At 36.1% G+C, this 17,561-nt stretch overlaps 1 pseudogene; it reads right to left on the bottom strand.

Moving 5' to 3' along the window:
- Positions 1-528: 528 nt before the first annotated feature.
- LOC128015872 (WW domain binding protein 1-like) overlaps positions 529-17,561 on the bottom strand; it is a 34,051-nt pseudogene continuing 17,018 nt past the window's right edge.

The raw sequence follows: 17,561 nt of genomic DNA, 5'->3' as shown, positions 1-17,561 counted from the left end.
AATTATAAAGTGGCAAACTATGGATATTGGAGTTTCTGAATTATAGACATTGATAGTAAATTAGTTTTAATCTTCCTATTTTTTGTTTTTTTTTATTTTACAATAAAACTAGCTATGTTGCATGTACAAAAGTATTGTACAATTACAACAGAACATGATTCAATTTACAGCACCTTGGAATAAATGAAATAAAAATATTAAAGTGCCCCTATTATACCATTTCCAATATTGCCTTTCATGCAGTGTGTAATGTAGCTGTATGTGAATGTAAATGATCTGCAAAGTTGTAAAGCTGAATGTTATTGTCTCCCAAAATAAGCAATCGACTCTGTACAGCTGAAACGAGTTGTGAGTAACTTGAATCCCACTTCCGTGACTGCTGCACGTCATGGGGTAACATTTGCACAATGCAAACCTATGTTCTACATTAGCTGGCCGTGAACAACTTGACTCCACCCACAAACACGTCATTCTGCTGACGACTGATCCTCTAATCTCGGGAAGTTCAACGCAGGATTCACAAAACGCTTATGTTGAAAGATAGATCAGTATCCTGTTTATTTGGACCAGCTGCTCCACTGAATCACAACTAGTAAGTATGATGAATTACAGATCTTTATATTTTCTAAAGAGCATTCAAAATACAGTGCCATTGAAATAGGCGTATCGTTTCCAACATGAGCTGTACGCTATAGACCAATCACAATCTTTCGCTCTCTCAAACTTTGTTTGTTTGTTTTTTTCAGTAATATCATTCATTTAGCTTTATGATTCTATGTTGCTATGTTGTGGACTCTCTTGTTCATTAATAGTATGCAAACAGAGGCAGACAGGATGAGGTTGAGATTGAGGCACAGGAGATGCTCCACGCTCCACTCTGTTTTCTGGGGACAGAAGTCCCTGACGTTCCTCTCCGTAGGAATGAAGGCCACATTCATCGCAGAAATCTTCGGAGTCCTCTTCACTCAAAAGCCCCTCGAATTCTTTGGGCTCAGGGCTCTCCAAGCCTTGCAAACACACACTTCAATCCCAGAGTCCCCCGTAAATCTGCGGTGCCTTCCCAGAATCCTCTCTTTCTGTTCAGGCACTGCCTCATTCCTGAGCGGCTCCTTCCTGCACTCTTTCTGTTTGTCCATGCTGGGAGGCTGCTCTAAAGGCAGAGTGCTCTGTGCGGATCTGCCCCCCTCTAACTCCATCTCGCCCTTGCTGTCTTCTTTCTGGTGGTACTCATTAGAGGTATGGATGTCCTCTATGTTGGGTCTGGAACAGAGCATGTCAGATGCAGGGGGCAATGGAGTGGTCTGTCTGGGTACGCATTGCACATCCTGCTGGTCAGTGGTTAAAGGGCCGGTGTAGGCCGGAGGGTCGGCGTTTAAGGCACTGTATGGAGGAGGTGGCGTAGCGGGCCGATGCACTACCTCCTCATAGTCTGGAAGGAGATTGTTGGGTAGGAATCCTGAAAGAGAAAGAATGGAGAGAAAATGTAGAGAATACCCAAGAGAATTTTATGCATTCAAAATTCAGACTTCGTTTTTGGTTTAAGAACTACATTTGTAGAAATGTTAAAGGGATACTCTCATATTGTTCCAAAGTTGTAAAACTTTCTTATGGAAGCCAATTTCTGCCAAAATAATAATAATAAACATGCTTTGGTAAATCATAATGACATAAATTGGGTGAACTAAACCCTTTAAGATTTCCATTTAGAAGTGGAATATCACTTTAACAAGACAATATATAGCACCTCATCACAAAATGTTCAGTTTTGACAATTTGTCAAAAAGCACATTTGTTACATTAAACATATCTGATCTCTCTCTGGTTTTGGCTAAATGTTAACCTAAATGACGAAGACTGAATGCACATTTCATTATCGCTGTAAGGTCGGGTGACTGTACCAATAATTATGAAATACAAACTGTATAAGTCTTGTATTTTTAAAATATGTAATTAACACGATTTGATGCTTTCAGCATCTGGCTGAAGACTGTTAAATATAATTTAATAAGGATTCATTTAAAATATTTGAAAAAAATATGGGTCAATGCAGTTTGTTTCACTCTGAAGGTATGCTATATTCATAACATCATAAACCCACTTAGTTACAAGGTGAACGGTGAACACCACCAGACCAAAATCCACTCTTACAACATCACATGGTTTATGATCTCACTGAGATTCACTGTGGACTAGTGGTCACAGATCAGTAAAGAACAGTAAAAATCTACAATGGTCTCTGATCAGATGGTCGACCATTCTCAAGAACCACCTAAAAAAAACACAACAACAACAAGAAACCAAGAAAATGCAGTTATGGTATTTAACAGCCGCAATAATGAGTGAAGCTCAATATATCTTCAATAGGGAAGCTAATGCATCTTCAAATAGGTTTAGAACGGTATACACTTCAGTTTCAGTTACTGAAAACTATTGTGAGCAAGCATTTTTTTTAATGCGCTATTTCAAGATTAAATAATAAAAAGCAGTAATATGTTAAGGAAAATAACTTATGTAGCGATCATAATGTGACATGCTCTCAGAATGACCTGCAGTTCTTTAGTTTTAAACTATCTGGATTAAATTAGATTACAACTATGTCTGTACAACTCTAAAAGCTGCCAGGGCTGAGCATATCCACAAACTCATAGAAAATAACCAGAATAATCCCTCACAGTTAAATAGTAATGACTTGATGAATTTCTTCACTAATAAAATAGATCAGAAATTCAATAACAATTGCAGATTCTACAGCGTGAAATACTTCATCTTCTTTCATCACATCCAAAGAGAAACTTCTGCATTTTAAAACTATAGAACAGGAAGAGCTAAATAAACTTATCACTGTATCTAAACCAACAACATGTTTATTAGATCCTGTACCCATTAAATTACTGAAAGAGTTGTTACCTGAAGCAGAAGAACTGCTTCTCAATATTATTAACTCATCGTTATCTTTAGGTCACGTCCCAAAACTGCCATTCAAGCTGGCGGTTATTAAGTCTCTTATTACGAAATCACAACTAGATCCCTGTGAACTGGCAAATTACAGACCCATTTCAAATCTTCCGTTTGAGTCGAAAATGTGAGAAGAAATGTGTCTGCTCAACTGTGCTCTTTCCTGCAAAAAAAATAATAATCTCTATGAAGAATTTTAGTCAGGTTTCAGGGCCCATAATAGGACAGAGACTGCAAATCAGAATGATTTCTGAAGGATCGTAAGAAATATAACGGCTGCTGAAACTCAGCTTTGCATCACAGGAATAAATTACATTTAAAAAAAGAAAAAGAAAACTCAAAAAGTTTTTAATTTGTTAGAAAAAAAAACTTATTGCAATGTTTTTCTTGTATTATAATAATAATAACTAGATAAAAAAGTTCGTCAAGACAAACTTTAAGTTGGCTTGAGAAAGCCTGACCAGAAAGTCTGAAAAAGTTTGAAAAGTTTGAAAAGATTGAAAAGTTTAAGTTTAAAAAGTTTTAAGTTTGATGGTTTTCAGTCTGAGATAGATAGATAGATAGACAGATAGACAGATAGATAGATAGACACAGTCAGAAGATAGATAGATAGCTATTTAGATATATAGATAGATAGAGAGATAGATAGATAGATAGATAGATAGATAGATAGATAGATAGATAGATAGATAGACAGTCAGAAGATAGATAGATAGTTAGATAGATATATAGGTAGATAGATAGTTTGAAAATGTGAGAAGTTTAAAAAGTTTAAAAAGATTTAAGTTTAAGAAGTATAAAAATGACAGTGATTAACATATTGTTAGCATTACAAGCAAGTGACTATCATGTGACAAGCATGTACTTAGCATGATTAGCAAGGTATCTAGCATGTCGCTAGCATAATTAGCAAGTGACTAGCCATGTCGTTAGCATGATTAGCAAGTTACTAGCATGTCGCTAGCATGATTAGCAAGTTACTAGCATGTCGCTAGCATGATGTTAACATGATTAGCATGTTTCTAGCATGCGACTAGCATGTTGCTAACATGATTTTAACATGATTAGCATGCGACTAGCATGTTGCTAGCATTATTTTAGCATGATTAGCATGTTGCTAGCATGATTTTAGCATGATTAGCATGCGACTAGCATGTTGCTAGCATGATTTTAGCATGATTAGCATGTTGCTAGCATGATTTTAGCATGATTAGCATGTTGCTAGCATGATTAACATGCGACTAGCATGTTGCTAGCATGATTTTAGCATGATTAGCATGTTGCTAGCATGATTTTAGCATGATTAGCAGGCGACTAGCATTTTGCTAGCATGATTTTAGCATGATTAGCATGTTGCAAGCATGATTTTAGCATGATTAGCATGCGACTAGCATGTTGCTAGCATGATTTTAGCATGATTAGCATGTTGCTAGCATGATTTTAGCATGATTAGCATGTTGCTAGCATGATTTTAGCATGATTAGCATGCGACTAGCATGTTGCTAGCATGATTTTTAGCATGACTAGCATGTTGCTAGCATGATTTTAGCATGATTAGCATGCGACTAGCATGTTGCTAGCATGATTTTAGCATGATTAGCATGTTGCTAGCATGATTTTAGCATGATTAGCATGTTGCTAGCATGATTTTAGCATGATTAGCATGTTGCTAGCATGATTTTAGCATGATTAGCAGGCGACTAGCATTTTGCTAGCATGATTTTAGCATGATTAGCATGTTGCAAGCATGATTTTAGCATGATTAGCATGCGACTAGCATGTTGCTAGCATGATTTTAGCATGATTAGCATGTTGCTAGCATGATTTTAGCATGATTAGCATGTTGCTAGCATGATTTTAGCATGATTAGCATGCGACTAGCATGTTGCTAGCATGATTTTTAGCATGACTAGCATGTTGCTAGCATGATTTTAGCATGATTAGCATGCGACTAGCATGTTGCTAGCATGATTTTAGCATGATTAGCATGTTGCTAGCATGATTTTAGCATGATTAGCATGTTGCTAGCATGATTTTAGCATGATTAGCATGCGACTAGCATGTTGCTAGCATGATTTTAGCATGATTAGCATGTTGCTAGCATGATTTTAGCATGATTAGCATGTTGCTAGCATGATTTTAGCATGATTAGCATGCGACTAGCATGTTGCTAGCATGATTTTAGCATGATTAGCATGTTGCTAGCATGATTTTAGCATGATTAGCAGGCGACTAGCATTTTGCTAGCATGATTTTAGCATGCGACTAGCATGTTGCTAGCATGATTTTAGCATGATTAGCATGCGACTAGCATGTTGCTAGCATGATTTTAGCATGATTAGCATGCGACTAGCATGTTGCTAGCATGATTTAGCATGATTAGCATGTTGCTAGCATGATTTTAGCATGATTAGCATGCGACTAGCATGTTGCTAGCATGATTTTAGCATGATTAGCATGTTGCTAGCATGATTTTAGCATGATTAGCATGCGACTAGCATGTTGCTAGCATGATTTTAGCATGATTAGCATGTTGCTAGCATGTCTCTAGCATGACTAGCATGCGACTAGCATGTTGCTAGCATGATTTTAGCATGATTACCATGTTGCTAGCATGATTTTAGCATGATTAGCATGTTGTTAGGATAGATAGATAGATAGATAGATAGATAGAAACAGTCAGAAGATAGATAGATAGATAGATAGATAGATGAGTTTGATTATAGATAGATAGATAGATAGATAGATAGATAGATAGATAGATAGATAGATAGATAGATAGATAGATAGATAGATAGATAGATAGATGAGTTTGATTATAGATAGATAGATAGATGAGTTTGATTATAGATAGATAGATAGATAGATAGATAGATGAGTTTGATTATAGATAGATAGATAGATAGATAGATAGATAGATAGATAGATAGATAGATGAGTTTGATTATAGATAGATAGATAGATGAGTTTGATTATAGATAGATAGATAGATAGATAGATAGATAGATAGATAGATAGATAGATAGATAGATGAGTTTGATTATAGATAGATAGATAGATAGATAGATAGATAGATAGATAGATAGATAGATAGATGAGTTTGAAGATAGATAGATAGAAAGATATATAGATAGATAGATGAGTTTGATTATAGATAGATAGATAGATGAGTTTGATTATAGATAGATAGATAGATAGATAGATAGATAGATAGATAGATAGATAGATAGATAAGTTTTAATATAGATAGATAGATGAGTTTGAATATAGATAGATGAGTTTGATTATAGATAGATAGATTAGTTTGAATATAGATAGATGAGTTTGATAGATAGTTTGATAGATATCTGATAGATAGATAGATAGATAGATAGATAGATAGATAGATAGATAGATAGATAGATAGATAGATAGATAGATGAATATATATGATATGATAGATGAGTTTGAATGGGTTAGTAATAGTACATACAATATGTACATAGTACATAGACTATGAGTTTAATGGGCTTCAGTGTGTTTAGATTTGAATTTTTGACAGTTGGAGTTTGACGGAATGTTCAGTTGAGCAGAGGCTTTTCAATGTAAGTCTATGGGAGTTTTTATGATTTTTAATCTTCAGTTTTATGAAAAGTCTAAGTCCGATCAGTCTAAAAAGATATAGCAACTAACTTCAGATCAGTCTGAAGAGCTGGGCTGAGTTTGGAGTTTGTAGAGTTAAAGCTCTAGGAGGAGTAGCAGTCAAAAGTTTTAGTCTCAGAAGAATAATAATAAGAAGTTTAAATACAATATCAGTAAGTTGGCTCTCTCAAGCCAACTTAATAATAATACTACATTACATTTATATAGCGCTTTTCTAGGCACTCAAAGTGCTTACATTGTCAGGGGGGTATCTCCTCATCCACCACCAATGACCAAATAAATGCAGCAACAGTGAGCAGAAGAGACTTTATTAATACTAATACTTTACCTTACTAATCCCAAACCTTGAACAGAAGTGTATATACAATTTTAATATAATTTGCATAATAAATAATAAATTTATTAATAATAAATCTGCATCTAGAGTAGGAGATATGAAGTGAGGTGTATGTGAATCTTCTCATCTTTCAGCACAACCAGGTCAAGACCATCAGAGACAAACTTTCACACTCAATCCAAACACATACTAAGTAGCTATATTTACAGGACATTTTGTTAGTCTGGTTGAAAAAGACATGAACAATTACACAGAGATATACTAATATTAACTGTTAATATTAAGTCATATCAACGGAGTCATATCAATTAAGTCACATCTGTATTTAATTAGTTTAAATGTTTTTACTGACAACCCCAATTTTTACAAACCATTTGATTGCTACTCTAAATATACATCCTATCTAGCAAGTCAAATGTTTATTCTTATTGCCATAGGTTTTAAATTCCCTTATTTTCCAGAAATGACAAACTTTGAATAAGAAGGATGACATTACTGAAGTAGAAGGGCAGTGAGGGGTAGTTGTGAACCTCTCTGTAGGCAATGAGGTTGATCTCGCGCTGTCGTTGATGTTGCTGCAGTCTGTGTTTGGTGCGACGATGATGACCGACACAACAGCAGCTCAGGATGAAGATAATGGCCCACACCAGCCAGAACCCTGAAGAAAAACAAACCACATGGAGAAAATCCTGCACACAAATCGACAACGTATTTAAAATATGTCTTTGTACACCATACAGCTACTTAAAGCCGGACTAATTCCTCTTAGACTAAAACCACAGCTAATGCACAAATACAGATCATTTTTACTCCACAGTTTGCAGAAGGTCAAGCATCTTAAGCTTTTCTCCTCATTTCAGCATATATTTTTTTTAGTTCTTCTGAGCTTCTTAAGGCTTGGTCTCATTTATTCCTGTACAGCAAAATTCCACAGGCAAAATAAATCCATCTCAATGGCAATCAGCACATTCAGGAAATTAACCTGATACTGAAGAAATGTCACGTTTGATTTTTGGAAGTTTGATTTCATCATCATTCCTCCTTTGCCACGCTTCTAAGGTAAATGTGACCGAGCCTTTATGAATTCCTATCAAACATTGTGAACCTGATATTAAACCCAATGATGCACTTACACCAGAGTTCATAGTAGTAGCTACAGCACTGGGACTCTCCACAACAGTGTCCCGTCTCACATATGTAGCTTTTATTATTCACACCCTCACAGTGAAGTACCTGCTGGGGAAAACAAACAAAAATACAATAAAAGCAGAATGCAAGATACATTTCTTGTTGATTGATAAAGCAATAGTTCACCCTGAAATGAATATCTGCTGAAAATGAACTCCGATCCAAGATGTAGGAGTTAATTTCATGTGTACAGTTTTAAAGAAATTTAAAGAAACTGATGGATCCTCTGCAGTGAATGGGTGCCGTCAGAATGAAAGTCCAAACAGCTGGTAAAAAGATTTCAATAATCCACACGACTTCAGCCCATCAATTAACATTAAAAAAAGAAGTGAAAAGCTGTACGTTTGTAAGAAACAAATCCATTATGGAGACGTTTCTAACTTAAAACCACTGCTTCCAGCTAAAATCAGAGTCCTCTAGCCATAATATCAAAACCTGTTCCCATGAAGAAACAAACTCATCTACATCTTGGATGGTCTGAGGGAAAGCAAATTGTTAGCAAATTTCCATTTTCCGAAACACTTAAAAATTGAAAATCTTTGGATAAATGGTATGGTGTATGGTAAAATTGTGTTTTTTGGACTGAAACACCTTATGCCTATGACAACTACCTTATGCCTATATGGATATTATTAAGCAACTATACATGTACCATGGTATATAAACACTCAATTCTACTGTATTTACATCTTATACTATCACTGTACTATTTTACCACCAAAGTACATGCAACGGTTTATAAATAAAATAATGAATCCGTTCAGCTCATTTTAAGCAGTATAATCCAGTGATAAACTATTCCCGCACAAGCACAAAGCCATATTTGGGTGCGATTTGAGTTTTACAGTAAATAGGTTAAGGCGGGCGTACACGGTGCGAATTCGGATGGTCGGAAGATCGTATGTCCACGCACACGGCACGAGTGAGTTTATCTGAAAATCGTACGGACGAGATGATAGACGACACGATTTTACAACCTGCGAATTCCAGAAACAATCGCACGAAGTTGACAGACGCGTTCGACTTGAAGCAGCGCTGCCCGCACAGAAGGATCACTGTATGACATTACCGCGAGAGCGATAAGAGATCACACATATCCAATGCATTCGAATCGCTCTCGCGGTACTTTGATGTCATACAGGTGATCATTCTGTGCAGCGCTGATTCAAGTGGAACGCGCCTAATATAACTGCTCTCCCTCTCTCATAACTGCATATTGATACGAGCCGTGACTGTTTCCTACACGTAGGCTACAGGTTATTTTTCAGCAATAGGAAACCGGGACGTTTGGTTACCCTGTGTGTGTGTTCTTGTATATGGTTTATAAATATCTGAAATGGGTATTAAAATGTAAACATGGTTTATGAGGACAATTACTGTGCCCTCGTAAACCAAATGGTTTTAAAAAATACTATACGGTGTTTAATATAAATTTTAAACATGCATTTTTCGTGATGGATAGAGGTAGTTTATGGGGATATACAGTATATAATACTGTTACGTCTATGGAGAGTCCCTGTAAACTACATATGCGTGTGTGAGAGAGAGAGGGAGAGAGAGAGAGAAGGCATTGGAATACGTTGCTAGAAACATCATACAGCGCTCGCTGTTCCTGACAGACTTCAGCTGCCTTCTTCGTCTTTCATCTTCGGTTGTTTTCCTAGTTCGTGATTGGTCAACTTCAGATAAATCAACAAATCGGCTCGTTCAACAGCACAAATGGCACGAATTCAAACCGATTGCTCACGAACTTTTTAGACATGTTTAAAAATGATCGGGAGGTCGGGAAGTGCTCGTAAGCCACTCTGCTCGGCTCGTAATTCATCGCAAATGATACGAGCCGCGACCATAGAGCTCGGGCGTAGACGTTATGGAATGGTGCATTGTGGGTAACGGCGGCCATTTTAGAGGCATCGCAAAGCAGGTTTGTAATAAGATAATAGCCGGTCTCCAGAAAAAGTTATAGAACGTGACAAAAAAAGTTGCCTATACCTATATGGACAAACTTAATAATGAAGCCAAACAACGCTACTTGAAGAAAAAAAAAAAAAAGAGCTTGTAATCGATCCCTATGAACACATGAAAGTTTACCAAGCCTCATTTTCCCTAATAATTTCTCCTACCGGGTCTGTGGAGTGAGCGCTTACACCTCCGATCAATTAAAAAATTTAAAATCACTGGAGGCTCACCTGCAGATCACAAATGGATCTGCAAATTAAACGTGGAGAAAACATTCGTTCTCACTAAGGAAATAGTGGTGACGCACACACATACACTCACACACTTATCAGATTCTGCGAGCTATGAAGCTTGTCTATGCGGGTTTGTTACACTTCAGGAGTAATTACTCACCTATCATACTTGCAAAAATCCACTGTTTTCATCCGGTAGTTCTGTAATTCGGTATAATATTGAAGATCATTCACCTCGGACACAACCCACCATTCACCAAAACAAGACGCTTAACTTCCTATTTTGAAGTTCGTTCCAGTTTTTTTATTTAGTTGTTCAAATTTGTTAAATACAGTCAGCACAAAAATATCAAAAAGCGATCAGAGACCATACACAACATGTCTCACCATAACTATGTATTATAATATTATCGAATGTGATGGTTTCCCTCCGTACAGCGGCGACCCAAGCCATCTGACGCCTCTTGGTGATTTCAGACACCTTGTGTTTTTTTTCCAAGTAGGAAAATGTTGAAAACTAATATGATTCACGAGGCGTTTGCCCTGTCGATCATGAAACCGATTACTGCAGTTCACAATACAGCAATACTGAACCATTTTCCAAAAAATAATCAAAATTAATGACCAAATGACCAACGTTACCTAATGCCTACTATACAGTACATCTACTTCTGTACCGCGATTCCCACAATGCATTGCGACGTGACGCAACGATCCCGACCTCTATACGAGAATACGCGATTTCCACACGATTGAAAAAAATCGCATGCGAACTCATACGACAGCAAAAATCGCACCGTGTACGCCCGCCTTTAATCATCTGTGTGAAAAAAAACAACAACAAATTTGTTGGGTAAAACCCTGAATCAAACATTATACCAGAAAAGCTGGTCAGTGACAAATAAGAATGTCCAGAAATTAAGAGATTTTTTACTAAACCTTTTTTGTTGTTTCCAAACAGCTTATATACCATTCTCAAAAAAATGTCATGGAGAACTAATTTAAAACATAAAACACATTATTCTAGATAAAAAAACATACCATTTTACTAAGATCTTCACATCTTATGATGTTTACCACTTAAAATAACCCATATAGATGGGTCAATGTCAGTAAACAATGCACCAAAGCTCCAAAATCCAAAAACTCTTGTTCCATGTCAAATCCAAACATAAAAGAACAAAAGATGTCTGAACATCTCATTATTTGATAGTGTCACACTGTCAATGTTGTGAACAGCTAAATTAGCAATTACTTAACGATTTCAGTCAGCTTTCTTTCTCTTTTTAAAGCAAAACAAGTTACACATTAAGCATAGCAAGAATACTACAGGTAGATCCAAACAAAACAAGCAGAAACCTTCAAATAGGCATGTTATTTTCATTTCATGAATCAGTTAATGATTAAATAAGATAGTTAGTTGATCCAGTTATCTACCATTCTTGTCTTCAGGTGTAGTATAGACATGAGACTCCACAGTCCTTCAGCCTTGTGAAAGTCCGTTCAGCGCAACAGTCATGATATAGGAGAAGAACAGGGACGCGTGCACACAAACACACACACACACACACACAACTCAAGGGCCAGGGACTACGGAAAATTAAAGGCAGCAGGGCACTGTAAGATGGTCTGCATTATAATGAGATGCTCCTGCACTATGGGAGGAGACCGCTCAAAATAAAAGAAAGAGGTGTAAGAACATTGCCCAGTGTCATACACTTTTGTTCTGTCCTAGTTTGTGAGATCCTACATACCCAAATTTCCTTCACTTTTTTGCTGTTTAGTCTGCCTATAAATGTAAATAAATAAATAAATGTAATGGGCTGCTATAATAAAAATAAGGGATGAACTAAAAAAAAAAAAAAAAGAAAGAAAAATTCCATTACTTGAAATAATTGTTCACGAAAATATGTGTTTTTATAGATATTTTATTAATAATTTCTATTTCATATAGTCTCCAAGGCAACATTTCTCAATTTCATTAAGTTTAACTTGATGTACTAAAGTAACTAAACTAAAACTTAAATAGAAAACTTATAAAACTACTAATTCACAGTTTTTTGGTCCTGACTAGTGTTGTCACGGTACAAAAATTTCAGTATTCGGTATCGATACCAGTGAAAATCCAATTTCGTTACCAAAGCAAAAAGACTTTTTAAAAAAAATAACTTTTTAGCACTAAAAATAAAAACCAATGGAATTCTTTATACTTATTTACAATTGTGTTTAAAGTTTTTCAACAAGTTATATAACAGTAAACAAGTTTCACCCAAATTTAATTTGTCTTTTAATTTATGAAATTTAAACATTTATTTTTGGTAAATAAAGGGGATTTGCTATTAAAATTAAAACGTGAAAGAAATATTGTGATTTATGTCTTTAAAAAATAAATGGTTTTATAAATTTTTTCAACAGTAGTAGCAATATCACATACATTTTACTAAATAATAGTAATATTTCTAGCACAATGCCTTTATGTAAACATTAACTTTTAGGCCTAATGAGGGTTTCTGTAAAAAAAAAATAAAAAAAAAAATAGATCATAATAATTGTTATTAAAAGATAATACTTCTAATTCTACTATCATACTAATGTATATACAATGCACTATGAATTGATGAGCTGCTGGGTTCATGAATATTAATCACGTTGTCTGTGTTCGGTCAAACTGATTTGCTGGAATCAAAACAGAGACGGTACTAGATCAGCGCCAGCCAATGAAATTGCCCTTTGCGCATTAGCTCCACCCACTACTGGAGAAACCGGTATGTCTTCTGCTTGTTCGATAATGAATATGAATAATTCTAAATTAACTCCATTATTTTGACAGGAGAAGACAACAAAGAATAGTTTACATATAGCGTGTCGATTCAGCGTGGTAAGACTCTTGCTTTCTCTCTCTCTTTGCATGTGTGAGAAACAGCGCTATCAGTAAAGCGACGGTGAGTCGTGCACCTTCACATAGAGTTTACAGAGCATCAAATACAGGTGCACTGTGTGTCCATTGAGATGAACTGAAAAGTTCAGATCGCTTGATGGAGAGAGAAAACTCTGAAGCTCAGATGCTGAAATTAATGCAAGCGTCATGCGCTTCAGTCTATGTAGTAAACAAACCCTCACGTCTCTGCCATTCATTAATTCCCACAGAAACGCGCAGAACACGGATTCATATTTCAAACAACTTTTGCGGCTTATCATTTACAGATACGGGTCCATATGGAGATTTGATTTGATTAATTTATGCTAACTTTGACAAATTCCATGTCTGCCCATATTAAAATGTAAGTTTAATTTTCATGGCTGGATTTTGAGATTCCGTCCTCGTTTTCTGCTTCGTGAAAATCATAGCGTTGAACCGGGTTTGAACGGGACCTCGGTACTACTGGTACTTAAAGAAACCTGGTACAGTCACATTTAAAAAATTTTAGTACCGACTTGGTACCGAAGTACCAGTGCTTTTGACAGCACTAGTCTTGACACAAAATGACTTAATTTAACTGACTAATATAAGCAGCACGTGTGAAAGTGTGAAAGTACTAATACTAGAAAGTGTGAAATCTCTATCATACTAATTAGATTGTAAGAGCAGATTGATTTGTTATAAAAGGAGGGAAGAAGCTCTTCCAATCATTGTGTTCTTCTTGTTAGCAATGGTTACCTCCAAAGAAACACGTGCAGCCATCATCACTTTGCATCAAAATGGCCTCACATGTAAGGAAATTGCTACAAAGAATATTGCACCTGAAAGAACCATTTACCGGATCATCAATAACTTCAAGGAGAGTGGTTCGACTGCAGTGAAGAAGTCTTCAGGACGTCCCAGAGTGTCCAGCAAGCGTCAGGACCATCTCCTCCTGAGAAGTCCGCTACAGAATCGTGTCTCCAGCAGTGCAGAGCTTGCTCAGGAATGGCAGCAGGTTGGTGTGAGACGTCTGCATGCACAGAGAGGACAAGACTTTTGGACAATAGCCTGGTGTCAAGAGGAGCATCAAAGAAGCCACTTCTTTCTAAGAAAAATGTCAAGGACAAACTGAAATTCAGAAGGAAGTACAAGGATTGGACAGCAGAAGACTGGTGCAAAGTTGTTTTCTCTGGAAGCTTCCTTCCCAATGTTTGGGACATCTGTAAAATTCATTGTTTGGAGAAGAATAGGTGAATGCTACCATGAGTCCTGTGTTGAGCCAACAATGAAGCATCCTGAGACCATCCATGTGTGGGGTTGCTTTTCATCCAAGGGAGAGGGCTCGCTCATAATTCTGCCATGAATAAAGAGTGGCATTAAAACGTCCTGCAAGAGCAACTTCTTCCAATGATCCATGAGCAGTTTGGTGATTATCTGTGCATGATGGAGCACCATGTCACAAAGCAAGAGTGATGAAGAAGTGGATGGAAGATTTTTAAATTTTGGATCCGTGACCAGGCAACTCTCTGTATCTCAATCCCATAAAGAAACTGTGGTCAGTCCTCGAAAGGCAAGTGGACAAGCAGAAAACATCATTGATTTCCAGTATACCATAGAAACATGTGGAAATATCTACAAACACTGAAGAAGCAAACTTTGCAAAACACAAAATTTGCCACTGCAAAAACTTTTGGCCACGACTGTATGTGTAAGTGATTTTCTTCTTTCAGACGAATCCAGTTGGAGGCCTCAAAGCCTTTCAATGGGGGTAAGCTGGACTTGGTTGTCAACAGTTCAGAAGACATGAAATAAAGCACGTGCATCTGTAATAAAATGTCCCTCACACGGCTCCAGGGGGTGAATAAAAGGCCTCCTGTAGCGAATCCATTTTTCTAAGATAGATTTCCATATTTCAAACGTAATAAACACTTTGACCGACTGTGTTATGCAGAAGATGTGTGTCTATGTATACACAGACACACACACACACACACACACACACACACACACACACAGCTGCCAGTTTTTACCACACAGTTTACACATTGCAGCTATTACCAAGCCATCATAAATTAAAGACCAGATAGATTTTCAGAAATGTCTCCAATCTGCTTAGCAGGTCAAGTTTAGCCCCATGACCCTGTGCCCTTTCCTCGAGAACATTCTTTTCAAGGACTGTCACAGCTTTTTGCGGGTCTCATTTATCACAAACCACAAATATCTGCAATTAACCAATGCTGATTCTGCAATATGAAACTGGACATACTTGTTCACATAGTGACCCAAAAAACATTTAATTTGGACATTTAAGCCAGACATAATGAATCACATTCCATTGAATACTAAATATTGTGCCATGTGGAAACTGCAAACAAATGACGCAATAATTTTTCTCCGAATGAATTCTGCTTATTACTCTCAACCAAATGGTGTCAAGGTCATTTTAAGTCAATGTATGAAGTCTCAAGTTCACACAAGTGTCCTAGCAGATTAACCAGATGGACACTCTTAAAAACAAAGATTCCAAAAGTGCGTTTTCACACTGATGCCACAAAAGAAGCATTTTGGGTTCTCCAAACATTCAGTGAATAATTTTTAAAAGACCTTTTGTTTTTCAGTTCATGTGAATTAACAATCTAAAGAACCTTGAAGAACTTCAGGAATTACATCTACTTGGTTTAACTATAAAAAAAAAATAAAAAAAATAAAAAATAAAAAAAAACTTGGTTTTTATGGAGTGATTTTTATTTTTTTCCTAAGTTTCCAAAAGCATGCAAATAACATGTGAGAGATGCATGTAGACCATGGCAGTTTGACTTTATTCTTTGCAGCTTTGGAGACTCTGTCCATATCCGGTTTCGGTGCCAGAAAACATTATATTAGAAAAGTAATTTAAGTTTAACAGGTTATAATGAGAAGCTGCTGAAAGCAGCAGATAATGTTGGCCAGTCTAATAATGATACTTCACTAGCCAACATTGTCTTCCACAGCTTTAGTGAGAAGCAGAGTATCAGCAACAGCATATGATCTGGTCTTATATGATAATCCTGTGCGGCCACTTACAGCAGTTGATTGACTTGGCCACTGGTGTGTAATGTTAATCATATTCTCTTCAGCAATGTCAAATATATTAATAGCTCAAGAGATGAATGCTAACACAGAGTCAGCTAAAACTCAAGAGTCTTTTGGGTAAACATTAGGTTTTAATGGGTTTTAATAGGCTATAGGGCTGAGCGATATAGCCCAAAAAATGATCATGATAAAATTTTGCATTTTAAGTTGATATCAATAATTATCAAGATACATTTCAAATCTTTATTCCTTTTGAGTTTAAAGTAGGCTTGTTGCGATAGTCGTTTTTGACGGTGTTAATCCGCAACACCAGATATGGCACATGCCACCGCGGCACCGCCCCACACTGTTCATTTATTCTTGGTTGGGGATTTAATTGTACGGTGTCAAATTTGTACAGGAATCACCTTGAACCCCATTTATCATCTCGTAATTTGATCATCCAGCTTGTTAAAAAGGATTACTTTTGGAGACATTTTCACAAGAACAGAGATGATATACTTGGACTCAGATTCGTGACAGTGTTATTTCTCTGGCTATCTATATAAGTAGAAAGAAAAAAATGTAAGCAGAATGTGGATACACTGGTTTCAAACATGGTGTAAGCAAGAATACTGATAGATTTTAAATATTATAAACAAGGATGAACTTGCTTCTTTTGAGGAAACTTGGTGTTATAATGAGGCTTTGTGCCCTGTTTCCAAAGGCGATTTGGCTTTTACACATTTTTGAGTTGGGTTTGTTTTCTTTATAAATGAATATTGTAATTTAATTGTGTGGTGAATTATATTTGTAATAAAGAATTGTTAAAATTCTCTCTCTCTCTCTCTCTCTCTCTCTCTTAGAAAGCTTGAGTTAGAATGCAGATGTAAATTTATGTTCATAAAAAAAAAAAATTAACAAGCAATAAAATATATGGTGAAAATTAATTATTCTGATTGTTTGAGTTTTTTTTTTTTTTTTTAATATTAATCAACAGTCTTCCACAGTGGCATATGTTTAGATTACGATAGCCAGCCACAGTTAAAAACACACCTCAGTACCATGGAAAAATGTAACTATTGTTTAAATACATTTAGTATAAACGCACAAACACTTAAACCCCAAAATATCATAATTATATCCCATTACTACTCTTATTACATTTAATCATTTAGCAGACGCTTATATCCAAAGCGACTTACAAATTAGGATAATGGAAGCAATCAAAAACAACAGAAGAGCAATGATATATACCGCTATAACAAGTCTCAGTAAGCTTCTTTAAAACAAG

Source organism: Carassius gibelio, chromosome A1, assembly GCF_023724105.1.
Source record: "Carassius gibelio isolate Cgi1373 ecotype wild population from Czech Republic chromosome A1, carGib1.2-hapl.c, whole genome shotgun sequence".
NCBI classification, from domain to species: Eukaryota; Metazoa; Chordata; class Actinopteri; order Cypriniformes; family Cyprinidae; genus Carassius; species Carassius gibelio.
The sequence above is the reverse complement of the archived record's forward strand: the minus strand, read 5'-3'. Positions and strand labels throughout refer to the sequence as shown.